The sequence below is a fragment of the Bidens hawaiensis genome, unplaced genomic scaffold (assembly GCF_021521415.1).
Source record: "Bidens hawaiensis isolate Kalapana, Puna unplaced genomic scaffold, B.hawaiensis_p1.1 tig00024095_1, whole genome shotgun sequence".
NCBI lineage: Eukaryota > Viridiplantae > Streptophyta > Magnoliopsida > Asterales > Asteraceae > Bidens > Bidens hawaiensis.
Window position 1 is genome coordinate 1,218 of NW_027493798.1, and position 20,089 is coordinate 21,306.

Here is a 20,089-nt window from a genome sequence, read left to right on the forward strand (position 1 = left end):
TCTTGGGTCATAACAAGCTGATCATCTAGAGCAGTTGGTTGGTTGGGTTTGTGGTAAGTCTCGTAGAGGCTGGGGGCGGTGATTCGAGCCACCCGCAACACCGGTTTTAGTTTTGTTTTTTTATCCAATTAATACCTTATATATTTATTTAGATATTTAAACAATATTACAAACATTATAATTACATTATTTATTTTTTTAAACCGACATTCTAACTAATTACGTTTTCCGAATCTTTGTAAAATTATATATACATATATATATATACACACACACACATATATATATATATGTAGGTGTATACAAATATTATTGTTAAAGGTTTTAATAACAATTTAAAAATAATGTTTATTTAAAATATATAATTAAAAGGTATATTATTAAATATTTTATAAGAGATGTATTTTATATATTTAAATGATTTGTTTAATCTTTTTCTACTTATAAACATGTGTTTTTATATAATAATTTATAATATTAAATATATGTTACTGTTACGGCATAGAATTTATGCTGAGGATCCTCTATCCTTGATCAATTTGTGGATCACTTATCCTTACGATATATTCCTGATTGTAAAGGATCAAGGATTCTTGGTATTATATGTTTACTAATAGTTGTATTTGAATGGTGTTGTGTTTGTTAGATATAACAGCTGGAGGACTAAGTCATCCTATTCTTGCGCTACTGGAAGACTTCCGCACGTGGTCAATGAAGAGGAAACAGTTAGTGGAGTGGTGGCGTGAAAGTAGGGATTTAGTTAGTTATTAGTTTTCGTTTATAATCGAGATAAGGATCAGTTAGAACACACATGTATTACACACACTCTCATCAATCTCTCATTCATAGCTCGTACACTTAGCTTCCATTGTAACACTGATCAATATCTCCACATTGGTAACCAATTTTTACATTAATAAATCGGTGATAGACGAGTGGTCATCACCCGGGGTTTTTTTCCTTTGATATAATCAAGATCAAGAGGTTTTTCTTCGCAACAAGTCGCGTGTTCATCTCTATTTCGTTCATACAATCATTATTATTATCGTAGCACTAAACCTCACAATTACAGATTTGGATACATTATCCTTAGCAGATTTTTGTCCAAAACAATTTGGCGCCCACCGTGGGGCAATTGGTGCTATAACCCAGAAAATACCCTATCAATTTTCAACCTTTCATACCCATATCACCATCAATGGCCTTGCAATCAACCTCTGCTTCATCAACCATGCCTTCTTCGGCTCCTCTCTCCTCAAGAACTTTGCCAACGATGCCTCCTCCATTGACGGGAGCACCAAGGGCTGCTGCTGCTGGAAACAAGATGCAGCTACCAGTCTTCCAGAGCTCGAAAACTACTACCGCTACTTTGTTAGTTAATACTAACAATGATGTTTCTAATATGTTTTCGCAGGTCAAAGCATACATGGAGCAACAAAACAAGACTAACTAGAGGATCCTTCGGGAGATCGAAGACCTCAAGAGGACTAAGAGGCCGGCAGAGGATCAGACTCCTCTAGTGCCTAGGATGCTGGATTTTACTACTCCAGGATCCTTCGCTCAACATGCGCAAGGATCATCTATCCTTCAACCGGGGTCCATGGGTCAGATAGCTCAAGGATCCTCAACTTTTCAGCAAGGATCATCTATCCTTCAACCGGGGTCCATGGGTCAGATAGTTCAAGGATCCTCAACTTTTCAGCAAGGATCATCTATCCTTTAACCGGGGTCTATGGGTCAGGTGGCTCAAGGATCCTCAACTTTTCAGCAAGGACCATTGATCCTTCAACCAGGATCCTACGGATCATATCTTCAAGGATCCTTCAACTCCCAACCACTAGGATCCTTCTTTCCGGATCAAGGGTACTCAGGGGTTCAACATCAACGGTCCTCTGAAGTCCATGAAGGAGATATAATCCCCATACAGACCATAGCTTCTGGTGGACCAACTCATGTTGCAGACGCTTCTTACCTCAGCCACTCTTCTGTAATGCCAGCCTTTACACAACAAAAAGGTAACATGCATGATTCTATATCCTTAATGCTAACCATGGTTCCATGCAGGATGCAGGTATCAACCAAGCTATGGCTAAGGAACTGCAGAAACTTAAGGATATAATATCCAGTGTACCAGGGGTGATCCGTCCAATCCCTGAGATACCAGAGGGAAGCCACAAATTATCCAGATTTGCTCCACCAATCTGTGGCGCGGAGATCCCGAAACGTTTTCAAACCCCCAACATGAAAGTGTATGATGGGACCACTGATCCTAAAGAGCATGTAGCTCAATACAGAGAAAGGATGGAAATCAACCCGATTCTTGAGAGGCTCAAGGAGGCTTTTCTATGCAAGGGTTTTGGAGCCACACTATCAGCATCTGCTTTAAAATGGTTGCTAAGTCTTCCTTCTTAATATGTTACTTCTTTCTCCCACTTAGTTAACTTGTTCAACTATCAATTTTCTAGTAGTAGGAAATTTGAGAAGTTAACTAGTGATTTATACCGCGTTATCCAACTTAGTGATAAATCCCTTAGGTATTTTGTTACAAGGTTCGGCAGGGAAGCCCGGGAAATCCCCAATCTTGACATGGCAACTACTGTTGAAGCATTCAAGATGGGAATTCAGAAGAGCTCCCTCTTTTATGATGATCTTGTGATGACTCCATGCAGGTCTTTAGATGAAGTAAGGAACAGAGCACTGAGGTTCATACGACTGGAGGATGACAAAAGGATCCAAGAACGATTGGGGACTCATACGAAACAAGAATCCCCTGACAAGGATAAAGGATCCTTATACAGAAACAACACTTCGAAGCCATACTCCAAATTCAACAATCAAAAAGTTTGAGCAGTTAAAGAAGAAGATGATGATTAAGATTACCCTAACATTTCAGAATATTGCTTCTCCGTAGATACCTATGGCTTGATTTGTGCTATGAAGGATCTAGGGGAGAAGGCAAGGTGGCCCCAAAAGAACGAGAAGTCAACCACCTTCAGAGACAAATCCAAATGGTGTGCTTTCCATGAGGATTTTGGCCACATGACGAACGATTGCATCGGTTTAAGGAGGGAATTTGGATACCTCCTGAGTAACGGACATTTTAAGGAACTGTTGGGAAGAAAAAGGTCCAGGATCCAGGATCCTGAAGAGGTTCCTCAAAAGGCAACTCCACCCCCACTAGATTCTCAAGTGATCAACTTCATTTCCGGTGGCTCAGACATATGTGTAACTTCCTTCTCCGCAGCTAAGAGACTCGTTAAAGAGACCAAGTTGGATAACGGGGAACATCAGGTTATATCCACCACCTTGACAACAGACAAAAGGATCTTCTTTGATGAAGAAGATAAATTAAGCATCCAAGATCCCCACCATGACGGTTTGATTGTTACTTTGTTTATTGCTAACCATTATGTACGCAAGATCCTAGTCGATGGTGGAAGCTCTGTCAATATCATCCAACACGATGTACTTCAGAAGATGAATATACCAGACTCGGAGATCATCCCAAGGACATCGGTGCTAGTCGGTTTCAGTGGCGAAACCAAGAAAACATTGGGGGACATAAAACTCCCAATATACATTGAAGGGTTAAATTCTTACCAAAATTTTGTGTTATAGATAACCTTTCTTGTTGCAATGTTATTTTGGGCAGGCGTTGGTTACATGGAATGAAGGCAGTGGCCTCTACCTACCATCAATGCATCAAACTTCCGACTCCTTGGGAGTAGTAAGTATAGATGGTGACCAAGTCGAAGCCAAGAACTACTATTCTTCATCAATGAAGCCATCAGCTAAACAGACGATAGCATAGCAACCACAACAACATCCTAGGGACGTGCTGGAAGCTTGGGAAAAAGACATAAAGGAAGTATCATTGGATCCCTAGGATCCAGATATGAATATGTTCATAGGATCCAGTATCCCTAGTGAGATCGAGGAGGATATAATGTCCATCCTAAAGCGAAGAAATTCCACGTTTTCCTTCAAACGTTCAGACATGACAGGTATTTTTAAGAAGGTAATTACTCACAAGTTAGGCCTTGATTTATCTGTTAAACCCATCCATCAGAAGCGAAGGAAATTCGCTCCTGAGAGAAACACGATCATACAAGAAGAAGTTGAAAAACTTCTTAAGGCCGGTATGATCAGAGAGGTTAAGTATCCTCGATGGTTAGCTAAAGTGGTTGCTGTTTCTAAAAGGAATGGAAAGTGGATGGTGTGTGTCGATTTTACTGATTTAAACAAGGTATGCACCAAGGATCCTTTCCCATACCACATATAGATTCCATGGTGGATGCAACGACAGGACATGAGATGCTCACCTTTATGGATGCTTCCTCTGGATTTCAACAAATTCAGATGGAACCATCTGATCAAGAGGATACAGCTTTCATGACGCCTACAGGCATATACTATTATATTGCTATGCCTTTCGGACTAAGAAATGCAGGGGCAACATATCAAAGATTGGTCAACATGATGTTCAAGGATCAGTTAGGCAAAACCATGGAAGTCTACATAGATGACATGGTGGTGAAGTCAAAGAGAACTGAGGATCACCTCAAAGATCTTGAAAAAGCTTTCAACATCCTGGATCAGTACAATATGAAGCTGAATCCTTCAAAATGCCATTTTGGTGTCAAAGCTGGGAAGTTCCTAGGATACATGGTGACCAAAAGAGGAATAAAGGCGAGCCCAGATCAAATAGAAGGCATTATCAACTTGAAGTCTCCTGTGAATGCGAAGGATGTCCAGAGGCTAACGGGAAGAATAGCTGCTCTCAACAGATTCTTCTCCAGATCCTCGGAGAAGTGCAAAGATTTCTACGAAATCCTTAGGAAAAATAATAAGTTCGAGTGGATGAAGAGGCATGAAGTTGTGCTTAAAGCCTTAAAGGATTAATTATCCTCAGCACCAGCTTTGATGAAGCCTGTGGATGGAGAATCCTTTTATCTATACCTAGCTGTTTCAGGAAATGCAGTAAGTGCCGTCCTCGTGAAGGATCATGAAGGTGAACAACATCCCGTTTATTATGTAAGTAAAAGTCTTTTAGATGTAGAAGCCAGGTATTCTCATTTAGAAAAGTTAATTCTTGCACTTATTATGGCTTCTACTAAATTAAGACATTACTTTGAAACACATACTATTGTTTTAAGAACTAATTATCCTGTTAAGAATGTACTTAGAAAACCAGAATTATCAGGAAGGATGACCAAGTGGGATGTGACGCTTAGTGCATATGATATTCAGTATGAGCCCAGAACAACCATTAAATCGAAAGCACTAGCAGACTTTGTGGCTGATTTCAGCAGTGACATGCAAAAAGAAGCTGATTTAGAAGTCCAACAATTAGAAGAAACCAGGGATCCTTGGATCCTCTTCACAGATGGAGCTTCCAATATAAGAGGTACAGGATTAGGTATCCTACTGAAATCGCCACAGGGGGACATATTACCCCAGTCTATAGCCTGTGAGTTCCAAGCAACAAATAATGAGGCAGAATATGAAGCCTTGATCGCAGGTTTTCAATTAGCTAAACTCATGAGGATCAGGTATCTTCAAGTATATATAGATTCATTGTTGATATCTAACCACTTTAATGGCTCATATGCTGTTAAAGGCGAAAAACTAATCAAATATCTAGATGTTGTGAAGGAATTAGCAAAATCCTTCGAATTGTTTAGTATTGATCAGGTACCAAGGGAAGAGAATGCTGGGGCAGATGCTTTTGCAAATTTAGCCTCATCTTTAAAAATTCCAGAAGAAATGAAGATCCCAGTCATCCATATACTCTCGCCAGCAATAGGAGAACAAAAAGTTGGGGAGATAACAACTGACGAACAAATTGTACTCTGGGGTCCATCATCCTTAATAGTCTAGGATCCTGGATCCTCCCAATCAAAAAATACATCCAAGATGGAGAAATTCCAGCCACAGAGAATCCGAAATCCTTCAAACTAAACGTATCACAATACATTTTATTACATGATATTCTGTATAGAAAATCTCTTGCAGGTCCATACTTGAGGTGTATCGAGGATCCTGAAATTCAAGAGGTGCTTAAAGACTTTCACGAAGGAGATTGTGGTAATCACACTGGAGGTAGAGCTCTGTTTTATAGGATTCTAAGAACAGGATACTTCTGGCCAACCATGAAGAAAGATTCCATGGAATATTCAAAGAAGTGTGATGCTTGTCAAAGGCATGCAAACATCATTCATTAACCAGCAGAACCTATGTATCGTATATCCTTATCATGGCCTTTCATGAAATGGGGCATTGATATTGTAGGTAAGCTACCTAAGGCATGAGGAGGAAAAGTATTCATGCTTGCAATGACTGACTACTTTTCAAAAATACCTATTAATGAATGAAAAGTATTCATGCTTGCAATGACTGACTACTTTTCAAAAATATGTGATATCCTTCATTAAAAGAAATATTATTACTAGATTTGGCATTCCTTCAAAAATTATTTGTGACAATGGTTCCCAGTTTATCGGGAAAAGAACCACTAACTTTTGTGACAGTTGGGGCATCAAGATGATTACCTCTACTCCAGTGCATCCTCAAGCTAATGGCCAAGCGGAATCAAGTAACAAGATAATCATCAACAATTTAAAGAAGAAACTAGGATCCAAGAAAGGAAAGTGGGCCAAAAAGCTACCTTATGTTCTTTGGGCTGACAAGACAACACCCAAGAATGAAACAGGACAAACACTCTTCTCATTGGTGTTTGGATCAGAGGAAGTAATCCCTACAGAAATGGTGATTCCTACAGCCAGAACAAGCATCCGTGATCCTGAGGCTAATAAAGAAATCCTTCTAGAATACTTGGATACTGTTGAAGAACTCAGAGACCTAGCCAAGATCAGGATGTCGGCATATCAACAAAAGGGTAGCCGGAGCATACACCAAAAGTATAAGGATCAGAATATTTCAAGAAGGAGATTTAGTCTTGAGGAAAGCCTTCCAGAATACAACTAATTCGGCTGATGGAAAGTTAGCACCCAAGTGGGAAGGCCCTTATCTGATCGAGTCGGAAGCATGAAAGGGGGCATATCATTTGCTCACTATGGAAGGCAACAGGTTACCAAGAGCATGAAATGATATCCATCTCAAGAAGTATTTTTCTGATCAGGATCAAGTATCCTTTGAAGATCAAGGATCCCTGTCCTAAGATCCTAAGATCGGTAATATCTATCTAATCACTTATTCATTTAAGTTTTTTATTAATTTAAGGATAACATATTCTTAACATTTGTATTTTCCAAGTTTTAAGTAACAATGAATGATATTTGTAAGATATTCAATGATCAAGAGGTTGGCCACCTCTCCTTCACCTCTAAGGTACTTTACTGTTTCCTTGGCCTAGCCCACGATTAAGGTATGACCCTCGATGGTCATATCTTCTAAGGTTTAAAGGTTTTCACTTTTATTATGAATTAGAGTTTCTACACTCTCGCCTGTAGCGCACGCTATCCAACTTATAGTCCAAAGAAGCGGGACAAGTACACGCTCAGTGGCTGATAATACTTTATAACCTTTAAAGTATTTTTCACAAGGATATTCTATCCTAAAAATTTTATAATTATTTTTCACAAGGATATTCTATCCTAGAATTTTTATAAGTATTTTTCATATGGATAATCTATCCTAAAATTCTTTACTCAAGATTATTTATTAAAACTTTCAATAAAGCTAAGACTATATCAAACAAAATTTTAAAATAATAAATAACAAGCAAACAGTCAAAAGTTCAGATTATCATTAAACATAAGTCACCTGGACTTATCCAAAATCCTTAACCCGGATTTCACCATTCGAAAAGATGGACCATCCACCCGGGTTAAGCAAGTGTTACTGATTGTTCATAGAGTGCAGGAAAATAAAGAGATTAGGGGCACCAAAGGCTTCATACCCACAAACAGAGGATCCATCCACCTTTGTCACCCCTTAAAATTGTCTTAAGGATCACTGATCCTTCAACCTAGTTACTATTGTTTATTACAAACCATTATCCTTGAAAACATGATCAAATCAAAATAAAAAAAATGGGCTCAGGCCTTGTCTTCATCATCCTTCATCGCCCATTAATGCAGCCTCCTTGCCCTCTGCTACACCTGCTCCTTCCTCAGCTTCCATCACCTCCTTGGCTCCACTCGTTCCAGCTTAGTTCCCATCCGGCATCTCCACGTCCTTTTCACCACCTAAAAGCCACCAGACTCGCTTTCCACTTCTCAACATCCCAAACAGCCTTGTTGAAGGCAGGATCACCAGCCTCTGTCGCCATCTTGATCCTAGCCTGCAGAACTGTTCTCGCGGCCCATATCTTTGCCTCTTCGGTAGCCTGTTTCATCTCCTCTTGGTGTTGGGCTTCTGCTGAAGATAGTTGATCCTCCAACCGCTTCTTGCCTTTCGAGAAATGGGTTATGACTTTGTCCTTGGTAACCGCAACATTTCCCGTCGCGGACAGCTTCTCACTCATTTGGTTCACAATCTTCTCATAATGGTCCTTGCAAGCGTTCACAGCATGTAGCCAACAGTTAAGTGAAAGTTAGAAGGATATTGGATCCTTAAATTCAAAACATCAGGATATAGGATGCTTATAGTGAGGATCATGTCAAAGTGGGTCTCGGGCACAGAGGATCTCTTTCTTTTAGAAGCAGCTGACTTGGCTCTAGTAGTCGTGGTCTTTGGTTAGGAAGTGGCTGCTGTCTTCAAAGCCTCCTTTTTGATGCTTTGGGGAGTAATCATGCTGTCAATATCCTCCAGGGAGAACTTGTTAGCAGACTTTTGGGATTTTTGAGCACCTACATAAGCCAAACAAGAGATAACTATTTTATCTTACTTTATTTATTCCTACTTATTATTCAAATACTATTCTTACATGACATGTTGGAGTCTGAAGAGATGTCGCAGAAAGCTTCAACAAATTTGGCTTGGAAGGTCCTAACCTCGGAATCCAGGGCCAAAAATCTTTTTGTTTTTTCTTCCGTTCTAGGTAGCTTGGCTAAAGATTAGTTATCATAGATTGTATCTCTGTCAAGGATCCAGGATCCTATCCTTCTTAACCCAAGTCAGAGGTAAATCAGTCCCACCGGGTATGGAGTTACGTTTTACAAAGAAAAACTTGTTCCTCCAGAAGGAATCATATAAGGTTACTTTTGAAATCGGGTTGGGTTGACGAGGTTTGGATTTCAACAAAAACCGATTTGAGCCATGAGTAGTTAGGGTATACAGATGAGCCAAATCTTGGAAGCCGAACTCGACCTTCCTTTCCTCTATGATTCTTTCAATAGTGCTCAAGACTCTCCAAACCGTAGGCATAGCTTGGATGTATGACATGCCGGTTGATTCGAAGAAGTTTTGGGTAAAGGAAGGGAAAGGATAAGTGTAACCGATGAGAAACGGACAGGCCGGAAAACACACCCAGGTCTGTGAGTAGACATCACATCGAATCGACGAGTCGTATGGTCGGAAGACGGTTTCTGGTGGAAATAGTGGTCGGAACTCATCGATTTCGGGATCGGTGAATCTGCAAATCTCCATAGACGGGTTTGTGATCAGATTTTAAGGCTGCATCTCCAATAGCTCAGAATCGGAGGATTCGTTGGATCGTTTAGAGGGAGAAGAAGAAGAGGCGACGGACATTTTTCGAAATATTATATTAAAAGGTTGAGAGGAAGAAGAATACCTGAAGAGTTGCCTGAATATGTGGTTATAAAGAGCTTGAGAGCATCACATATATAGGCGCCGACAGTTGAAATTCGAGGGTTTGATAATTATTATCTCTGGAAACAGTCTAATCGATTAATCTTTTTGCAGGGATTTCAAATTTCAAAATGCTAGCTGTAAAGCATAAACACCCGCCATTTTGGGGGAAATTGTTAGGGCATAGAATTTATGCTGAGGATCCTCTATCATTGATCAATTTTTGGATCACTTATCCTTACGATATGTTCCTGATTGTAAAGGATCAAGGATTCTTGGTATTATATGTTTACTAATAGTTGTATTTGAATGGTGTTGTGGTTGTTAGATATAACAGCTGGAGGACTAAGTCATCCTATTTTTGCACTACTAGAAGACTTCCGCACGTGTTCAATGACGAGGAAACGGCTAGTGGAGTGGTGGCGTGAAAGTAGGATTTAGTTAGTTATTATTTTTCGTTTATAATCGAGATAAGGATCAATTAGAACACACATGTATTACACACACTCTCGAGCAATCTCTCATTCATAACTCGTACACTTAGCTTTCATTGTAACACTGATCAATATCTCCAAATTTGTAACCAATTTTTACATTAATAAATCAGTGATAGACGAGTTGTCATCACCCGGGTTTTTTTTCCTTTGATCTAATCAAGATCAAGGGATTTTTCCTCGCAACAAGTCGCGGTGTTCATCTCTATTTCGTTCATATAATCATTATTATTATCACAACACTAAACCTCACAATTACAGATTTGGATAAATTATCCTTAGCAGATTTTTGTCCAGAATAGTTACATATTTAAGATCTATAAAAAAAATACATTTTATATATGAATCAATTAGTTAACTTATTTTTTTACAAGGATGTATTTTATAATATTTTTAGGTATAAATATATTTCAAGTAATATTACATACTAAAATTTAATAGAACTAAAAGATCTATAAATAAGTTTAAATAATATATAACTTAATAAAATAATATTAATCATCGAACTCTCGAATCCTATCATATCCGTCAAGTTCGTATATTTATTTTCGCATTCAATTTCTTTATTAGGCCATATCGACGTGTGAATCGCCGCTTTCATTCTTATTATTTCAGTATGCTCGTCTGATAAGGTGAGTATCTCACTCCTCTCCTTTTACTCATTTTTACTGTTTTGGGGACATATGCGTAACTAGCTATTATTATATTATATAGTATTAAACCGCAATTGTTCATCCTTGTGTGTATATCAGTTTGCATAACTTGCTATTTGCTTACTTGCTTTATTTGAACGCATTTTGAAAAAGTTCCTCATTCATAGTATGATCATACGACTATCTTTGGCAACCGATGTCCATTTTTATGGCAACGATTTAGTCCTAGCTTGGTAACTAATGTCCATTTATATGGAATTGGTTGAGCCCTATCTTTATGGTTTGATTGATTGTTTATGTGCTATGGATTAATTGTTTATCTCACAGGTACAGTTCTCACTTTTATTTATTATTATTATTATTATAGTGTCTTAAATATGGTGTTATACTCACTCTACCTAGTGTTTACAAAATTATTGTATTTTTAACGCATATGTAGGTTACCGTGTGATATGATTACCAAGTTGTTTGAATTTACTTAGGATTGCATGCTAGAGAGAAGAAACAAGAACTTTAATTTTATTTTGTCCTTACTTGTTATATTCATGGAATCATGCACTTTGAATTATTTAATTAAAATTTAATAGATATGGTCACCTTTAATATTGCATGTTAATACCTTGAGAGCTGTGAACAATCAGCTCACGCCCCGACATTTCCGCCTTAAGTTGGGGTGTGACATTATATGCCCATTTTATTCATAAAACGAGTTATGGGTCATAACAACTTCATTTTCTTGCTTTAATATGTTTCGAATGCCACTCTTTCATCTCAATTTATTCCTAACAACTCTCTTATGTTCAAGTTTACATTTTTCTTACATGATACGTCCCGATTTTTCTTAGTATCATATTCGGCAAACCGACCTCAAAAACTTAACATTTTAACTAAAACGTACCTATTTTGGTTCGGTTTTGCTTCAGACCTGATTCAACACATTAATATAGGTGTTTTTACTAATGTTAGGCCACGAAATCTACCCTCCTTTAGCTCGGATTTGGGTTTGGGTTGAAGGAAAGTGTTTGTGTTTGTAGGGAGGCAAGGAGGACGGAATAAGGGTTTTAGGGTTTATGGGAGGTTTATAGTGCTTATATAGGGTAAGTCCTTGGACCTTAAAGTCCATAGCCATTCCCTAAACCATCTTTAATTTCCAAGCCCACAACCTAACTCATTATTACTTAACTTAACTAAATAATAAGACCATACGCTATGGGCGCTCAAGGAAGCGCCCTTGGGGCGCGGATGGCGCCGAAAACCGCCGAGGGGCGCGTATGGTCGGGGCGGCGAAGGAGGGGGGTGGGGGCTTGGAAAGACCGAAACCATTTAGTAATAAATGTGGGCGCTCCTCATTCTCAGCGGTAATATTATCGTTTAAAATTGAAAAAAACCCCAAAATTATGTTGTATATATATCATTCACTCAATATATGTACAAACATCTCATTCAACTTTGTAAACTTATAAAATTATCTCCAAAAATATGTCTTCCCAATCATATTCGACACACGAATGCTACCCCTGTCCTGACGTTTTTTCATATTTAGATTCTGAGGATGAAGTGATATTTAGTGCTATTCGAGAGGCTGTCTAACTCTTAGTCGAGCATTTCAAAAGCTCACAACCATGAACAAGACGACCTCATCTTCAACGAAATCGTGTAGGTGCTCATGACCGGTTGATAAAAGATTATTTTTCACTGAACGCAACTTTTGATTCAGAATGATTTCGGCGCTGTTTCCGGATGAGTCGCCCACTTATTTTATGAATAGTTGGTGATTTAGAGAGCGATCATGCATTTTTCAACAATGGGAGGAAACGAGAGGTAAACCGGGATTTTCTCCTATGCAAAAATGCAGTGCATCAATTCGTCAACTAGCGTACGGGACTACTAGCGACGCCATGGAAGAATATTATAGATGTAAGAGACAGTGGGTCTTGAAACCCTTCACACGTTCTGTGAATGTGATTATTATTATCGTTTTAATTATTTATTTCTAAACTTCTTATTTTGAGTGTAAATTTTATAAACTTTGTGAAAATTATTAATATTAGGTATTCCTTAACTATATCATAAAAAATATTTGAGGACGACGACTCAAAGTGACATATAAAAAATATAAGAGGTGAATCAACAAAGACACGGTTTTCGCGGGATGCTTTGTAGCCTCGATTGCACACACCGGGATTGAGGTGATCATGATGGCCCAAAAATTATTCTTGAGGCGGTTGTATCATTTGATCTTTGGATATGACATGCGTTTTTGGGATGCCTGGTGCAAACAATGATATATCTGTGATAAATTCATCCCCTATTTTTGACCGCGTCATAGACAGAGTTGCACATGACAACTCATTTTCCACGAATGATGTCAAATACGAATATATATATATATATATATTATCTTGTCGACGGTATTATCCGGAGTGGGACACATTGGTTTTTAGATTTATATGCCTGACTGACGATAAACGTCAATATTTCAAGAAAAAACATGAGTCGGCCAGAGAGGACATCGAAAGGGCATTCAGGGTATTAAAGAAACATTGGTTTATCATTAGACAACTGCCTCGTTTTCACCAAATGGATAAGTTAAGAAAGATAATGTACACTTGTATTATCTTGCATAATATGGTATTGAAGGACTTAGGTAGAGCAATTTTTGAAGGCGAGTACAACGATGCGCCACAACCTATCTTAACACTACTCCACGCTATATATGGGCGCCCTTGAGGAGCCGAGGGCGCGGAACACCCCACAATGATATCGTTCTCTCACCATCTATCACACGCCTACATATATATGTATATATAAGACGCTTTAGGGGCTTTAAACCATAGTGGCGTTATGGGGAAGAGTTTTGAAGTCCCGTTTTTTACGTGACGACGACGTGGCACTGTGGAGGGGATTCGATGTCCCCCACCATAGAGAACAGCCTAAGCGAAGATGAAAAAATTGTTAAATTATTAAGAATACGAAGAATAGAAACGGATTTCAGTCTTTGATCGGATATGTTTTTATATTTAATTTAGTTTGTTTTTTATTATTATTTTAATATATATTACTGTGTTGGTTTTTTTTTGTTTTATGAAACAAAAAGGTTTAAAGCCCCTTACCATATAGGGCATGCGTTTGGATCAAATACAAATAAAATTAACATGATAAACGTGAGAATCAAGTAGAGTAACTATATATACAAGTAGAGTAATTATGTAATAAAATCATAGAGTAATTATCATAGAATAATTACTTGATTCTCACGTTTATCACGTTAATTTCATTTGTACGTTAACCTTCTCCATAGGGTCATTATAAGTTGCGGCTTCAACGCTCCCAATGCCCACGTGGCGTTGACGTGACACTATGGAGGGAATTTGACGCCCCCCACCATAGAGAACAACCTAACATAATTAAATAAACAAAATTCTTTTATTTCTTATTTCAAAAGTAAAGTAGGATATTACACATAGATAATAATACACACATCGCCACACGTCAAAAGGAGACCAGCTCGGATTTAAACGAAAGCTATAGCAAAATACAGATAAACCTAGTTTTTATAACCGGGCGCGTTACGCTGGGGCAGCTGGTAAAACCCCAACGTTGAAATCCGGGCGTTAGTAAAACCTGAGCGTTAAGACGATGAGTTGACACAAATTCAATTAGTACCGGCTGTGTTCGTTACGATATAGACACCATTGGTAATTTTTGAGCGAACCCAAAAAATAAACCCGTCAAATTAACATATAAAAAAAATAATATATAAGAACACAAAAAATTTAAGATGATGCTCATTTGGTTGGCAAAATCGGGCAAGTGTTGGCGACCCCGAGCATTGAGACGGTAGCTTGACACAAATTCGGTCAGTTTTTGATTACGTACGTTACGGTATGGGAACTAAAAAACAAAAAATAATATAAACATTGAGGTGGACCAACTACCATGTTTAGGGAGGGGGGGGGGGGGTCGATCGGTAAACTTAAGCATCGGTAATACTTGAGCGTTGTCGGTCATGGACTTTAAATAAGGTCGCGAGTCTGTGCGAACTCGGTTGGTTTGGTTGGTACCGGAACTAAAACAAAAAAAATGACATTTGGTCGGTTTTCATTACGTTTATTATGGTAACTGAACTATAAAAATAAAAAAACAAAAAAACAATATTTCTCTATTAATATGGTGCCGCCAAGTGACTCAATGACGACTTACTACACCAACACTCTTGTTTATATATAGCAATAATTATTAACCACGGCGTCACATGTCATACATCAATGATGCATGGATGTTTCATTAATAATAGAGATTCCTTCGTGCATATCCATTTTCATGATTTTCTCCAATTTTAAAATGAATATTTTATCGTGTAGAAATCTTATGAATCTCGTGTCTACTATAATATACTTGTTAGTTTTGGACGTTTCACACGGGCATTTAATTACGTTAACAAATGTCTACTCTTTCAATAGATTTATATTTTATTTATTTATTTATCTTTTTTGTTGCGATTTCTACATCTTTTCATCACCAATATATAATCACCTCAAATCCCTTCACCTTCCTACACAAAAACAACAAATGATGGCTGCCGATAGAAAAGTGACCGATCTTGTATCCGGTTGCCTGACTGTGTATGACGACGGTTTTGTTGACCGAACATGGACTATACCACCACAATTCAAGTTCATGGTTGATCCGGTCCCACCACACAAACCTTTCATTATCGGTGTTGCCACTCATGACCTATCAATCCCCGCTGTAAAATCTGATTTTCGAGTAAGGGTTTACCTGCCTAAGCTACCCGAAACCGAAAACTACCCATAATCCTTCACTTTCATGGTGGAGGTTTTTGCTTCACCCATCCAGACTGGTTCAGGTACTATTATATCTACACACGTCTCGCCCAAGAATCGAAAGCCATAGTCGTCAGCCCGTACCTCCCTCTAGCACCCGAGCACCGCCTCCCAGCCGCAATCGACGATGGGTATTCAACTCTTCTTTGGCTCCAAGACTTGGCAAACCACAAAACACATGACCCATTGTTGTCTCCTAGAGGAGACTTCAACCGAGTTTTCCTCATAGGAGACAGCACTGGGAATATACCCCACCAAGTTGCGAAAATATCCGCCAACGAAAATATCCACCTCGCGGGTGCAATCCTCATCCAACCGGTGTTTCTTCGGTCCATGAGAAGCAAGTCTGAGTTGGAAAAACCGCAGTCTCTGATGTTTAGCTTGGACAAGTTGGATAAGTTTCTAATGTTGGCATTGCCGGTGGGGAGCACCAAAGACCACCCGATAACATGTCCGATGGACGAGACAGTTGCGGGTTTGGATCTGCCGCCTTATCTGCTGTGTGTTGCGGAGGATGACTTGGTGATTGATACGGAGATGGAGTTTTATGAAGGAATAAAGAATGTTGGGAAGAAGATTGAATTGTTGGTGAGTAATGGAGTTGGACACACCTTTTATCTCAACAAAGTAGCCATTGATGCTGACCCAAATACCTCAATGCAGACTCAAAAGTTGATTGAAGGGATCTCAAAATTTGTTAAAAACCACTAAATATAATTGTTATATTTGTTGCATGCATGTTTATCTATTTTTTCATCACTATAAGTAAACTGTTGTGTTTGAATAAAAGTTTGCTGCTTAATTAAGAAAGATTTAATTTTAAACAATAATTAGAAAATGCTTGTTTCTTTTACACTACCTGTTGGTTACAAGCCCCACTCCACACACACTAACACAAATTTACGTATGTATATAAATGTGGATTGCAATAAAGATAATATGAAAAGAAAAATTTCTATTCTTTTAATGAAAAGGGGTACAAACAAACTACTACAACTACTCTCTATTTATAATTAAAATAAGCACATACAAAATAAGAACAATTCAAGTCCTTTGTTTCCGCCACTACCTAATAAAGTTATCTCCAATAACTCCCACGTTCTCCCACCTGAATCAGTCAACCTAGTGCCAGTTCAACAACTGATCTATTAGTTGTTGATGACCCATTCTCTTAACCTGTACTTGACCTGAACAGACCCGAAACACCAAGATTATACCCAACATTCACCCCCTTAATCTTGATTTCGGTCCATCTTCTTGTTTCGAACCATCCTGACCTTTCACGGACACCCGAACTTCACCTCGGTCACCTCCAGAGCCATCTCGAACCATCTCGACCTATCCCGGAAACCTGACCTTGGTCACCTCCAGAGTCTTCTCCGTTCAACCCGAATCAAATTCACCACACGTTTAGCATATAACATGGCATCTTGTTGCTGGAAACGTTCACTAACATCATGACTTTTCACGGATTGACGACCTATCCCGGCCAAATCCAAAGCCACAAGATTTGAACTCCAATACCATAATATTAACAACCGTGTAGTTCTCCGGTCTCTTCTTATTTTGACAACCCGTACCCTTTCCCGATCAAACATGTCCAAGAGGCCCCTCCACCGACCAAGAAAACAAAGCTACCCGCTTATCACGTTTTCTTTCATCTGCCTAAACGAACTGAATCCAAAGCCACCTACTTTGACGGATCCCTCACGCTTGTTCTTCACGCACCTACGTCGGTCTCCTCTTATCACGAAGCAATGCGATCAAGGTACCCGTTGTTACCTTCTGTCCATTGGTTATATACCCGCTACACAAACCCACAACTAACAACCGAACAACCCTGAACCTTCTTACTTTCATCACTACTAACAGCCCCAGAACACATGTGTTTATCACCGGTCAGCCCCGTCATTTCACATGGTACTTCCACCATAGAAATGACCGACCGAAACACCTAAACGTGCCTCCGTATCCTGCTGTTAAAACACAGCCGAAACAACACCTGAATCTTCTTGTTTTGATCACCGTTAACAACTATGGAACACCAATGTTTACAACCGGTCACCACGTCGTCTCAAACGGTACGTCTACCACGACAACGGCTGAAACGAAACACTTTAACATCTCCATGATATGTGTGTGCAACTGTCACACCCTCAAAATCCACTAACGGAGTTTCACCGTCAGAGGGTGTGAACTAACAGGATCGGAATCATTAGTTATAACCAAACCATAAAAACGTTTAACTGAAAATAAGTGCGGAAGCGTAAAACCATAGAAACCAATGTTGCGTCACGCAGGACGACTTAAAAACCAATGATAACAGTTTAAAACAAGTTTGCATAATTAAAAGTTTTTCAAGCAATGCATGATCCTAAACCGCGCGCCCGCCTCGACTACCTGAGAATAACATACTAAAAGTGTCAACACAAGGTTGGTGAGTTCACAAGTTTATATAAAAATAAAACGTTTAGCGTTTGCGTTCAGCGTTTTGCGTTACAGCGTTTTGCGTTACCAGATAGTGTTATGTCAATTATATATCTATAGGTAGCTAGCCTATAAAACAAGTATCACTAAGTGTTCGACACCGAAGCTGACTGTTTATCATTTGCCTTGCCACCAGGTCATCCAGACCATGGTATGTGTTTAGCCAAGATTACACCCACTCGACCTCCAGTCGAGTTTAGCGTTGGGTGGGGTTTGTCAAACCCAGTAGTATTACTGAACAATGACTCGCTATTATCCAATATTAAACGGTTCGATGTGAATGAAGGACTTTAGTTAACGCGTTTGCCACTTAGTCTTTACAAGTGATATATAATCTATATTAACAAAATCTTAAATGCGTTTCGGAGTATGTTATCTCTCCCAAGTGAAAAGCGTTTAAAGAGTTTAAAAGGGGAAAGTGAAACTCACTGTTTGCGAAGTATTCCCAAAATAATTCACCAAGATGCGCGTCACAGAAAAACTCTCTCTAGCGTTCTAAAAAAACAAAGAGATTTTTCTAAGTGTCGGAATATTATCGAGTCTCTAGACCCGGCACATAATACCTATGCACATAACATGTTTCGTGTTTCGTTTGTGAATCGTGTGTGACTTTAACAAATGTATTTGTGATACGTTACATGTGTAAGCAATTATTTACGTGTCATGTATTCATAAAGTACATCACTAGCAATTACTCCCCGTAAGGGCAATTTGGTCAATACATAACAATTAACTAGCCATTATTCCCCATGAGGGCAATTTGGTCAAATCATAACAATTATATAGCAAGTATCATGTTTCATGCATTTTCACAAAACTCAGCAGCTAGTTTCACCGAGACAGAAATTCTACTTGAAAGATTGTACTATTCCACCGATCATAGCATCTCAATTAATTCATAAAAAATCATCACAAAAGCATACATGTATTAGGTTTCCAGAACATGTTTTATTTTATTTTTATTCCACATAGTTTTCTCACAATCATCAAATCATTTCAGCAAACTCATAACAGTCAAATTTATGCGCAACAGAATGTTATTTGCAATTCCCGTTAAACGAAAAATCCAATAAATGCAAGACCACTTGGGTTAGGTTCCTAACTCAATAGGTCAACTTCCAGAAGTGGAACCAACCCAATTGGTCACGTATTTCATGAGATATAACAATTACAAAACAACCTAACAGAAGGTCTAACAACTCAGCTTTGCACAACGTTTTTGTAAAATCATAAAAGTTAACTTCTACTTGTCCAAAAATTACAAGTTTATATTCTTTAGAAACTAGACTCAACCTAGTTTACTGTAGTATCAATAATCTTAACCAATTTTCACATTTACACTTTGTTACAGTCACTTAAACATCAAATACACATTCTGTCCAGAAACTGTTTGCATCCAAACTCAACATATTAACTATCTATGAACTATCATGCATTCATATAACACTCTAGACTCCATAAACACCATCCATGCACATCAATTACACCTTTACATACATGATTAGGGTTTTTGTTTGAACTCAAATCAAAGACACAACAATTAACGTGTAACAATATAAATTCTAGTTATCAAAATCGGCAGCTAGGGTTTGTGATTAACCCAACAAACATCAAAATCAATTATAAAGGATGCATAGGATAATCGATTATACCTTCCTAGCACCTAATTCTTCAATCAAAAGCTTGAATTGATGGTTGTATGTGTGTGTATAGGTGACGGCAGCCAAGGGTGATGGAGGGTGGGTTTCCGATCGGGGTAGGAGGAAAAGAAAAGAAAAAGTGTGTTAGGGTTTGTTTATTGTTATTATTTATAGAATACTATGTTACACTTTGGCCCCTCCACTTCTAAGTATTACTTTTCCTAGCTTAAACTAACTTGTTTACATCTTGAGTT

General features: G+C 38.5%; 1 pseudogene; it reads left to right on the forward strand.

Moving 5' to 3' along the window:
- The first annotated feature begins 15,436 nt into the window (after positions 1-15,436).
- Positions 15,437-16,545, forward strand: LOC143568715 (putative carboxylesterase 6; annotated as a pseudogene).
- Positions 16,546-20,089: the final 3,544 nt, after the last annotated feature.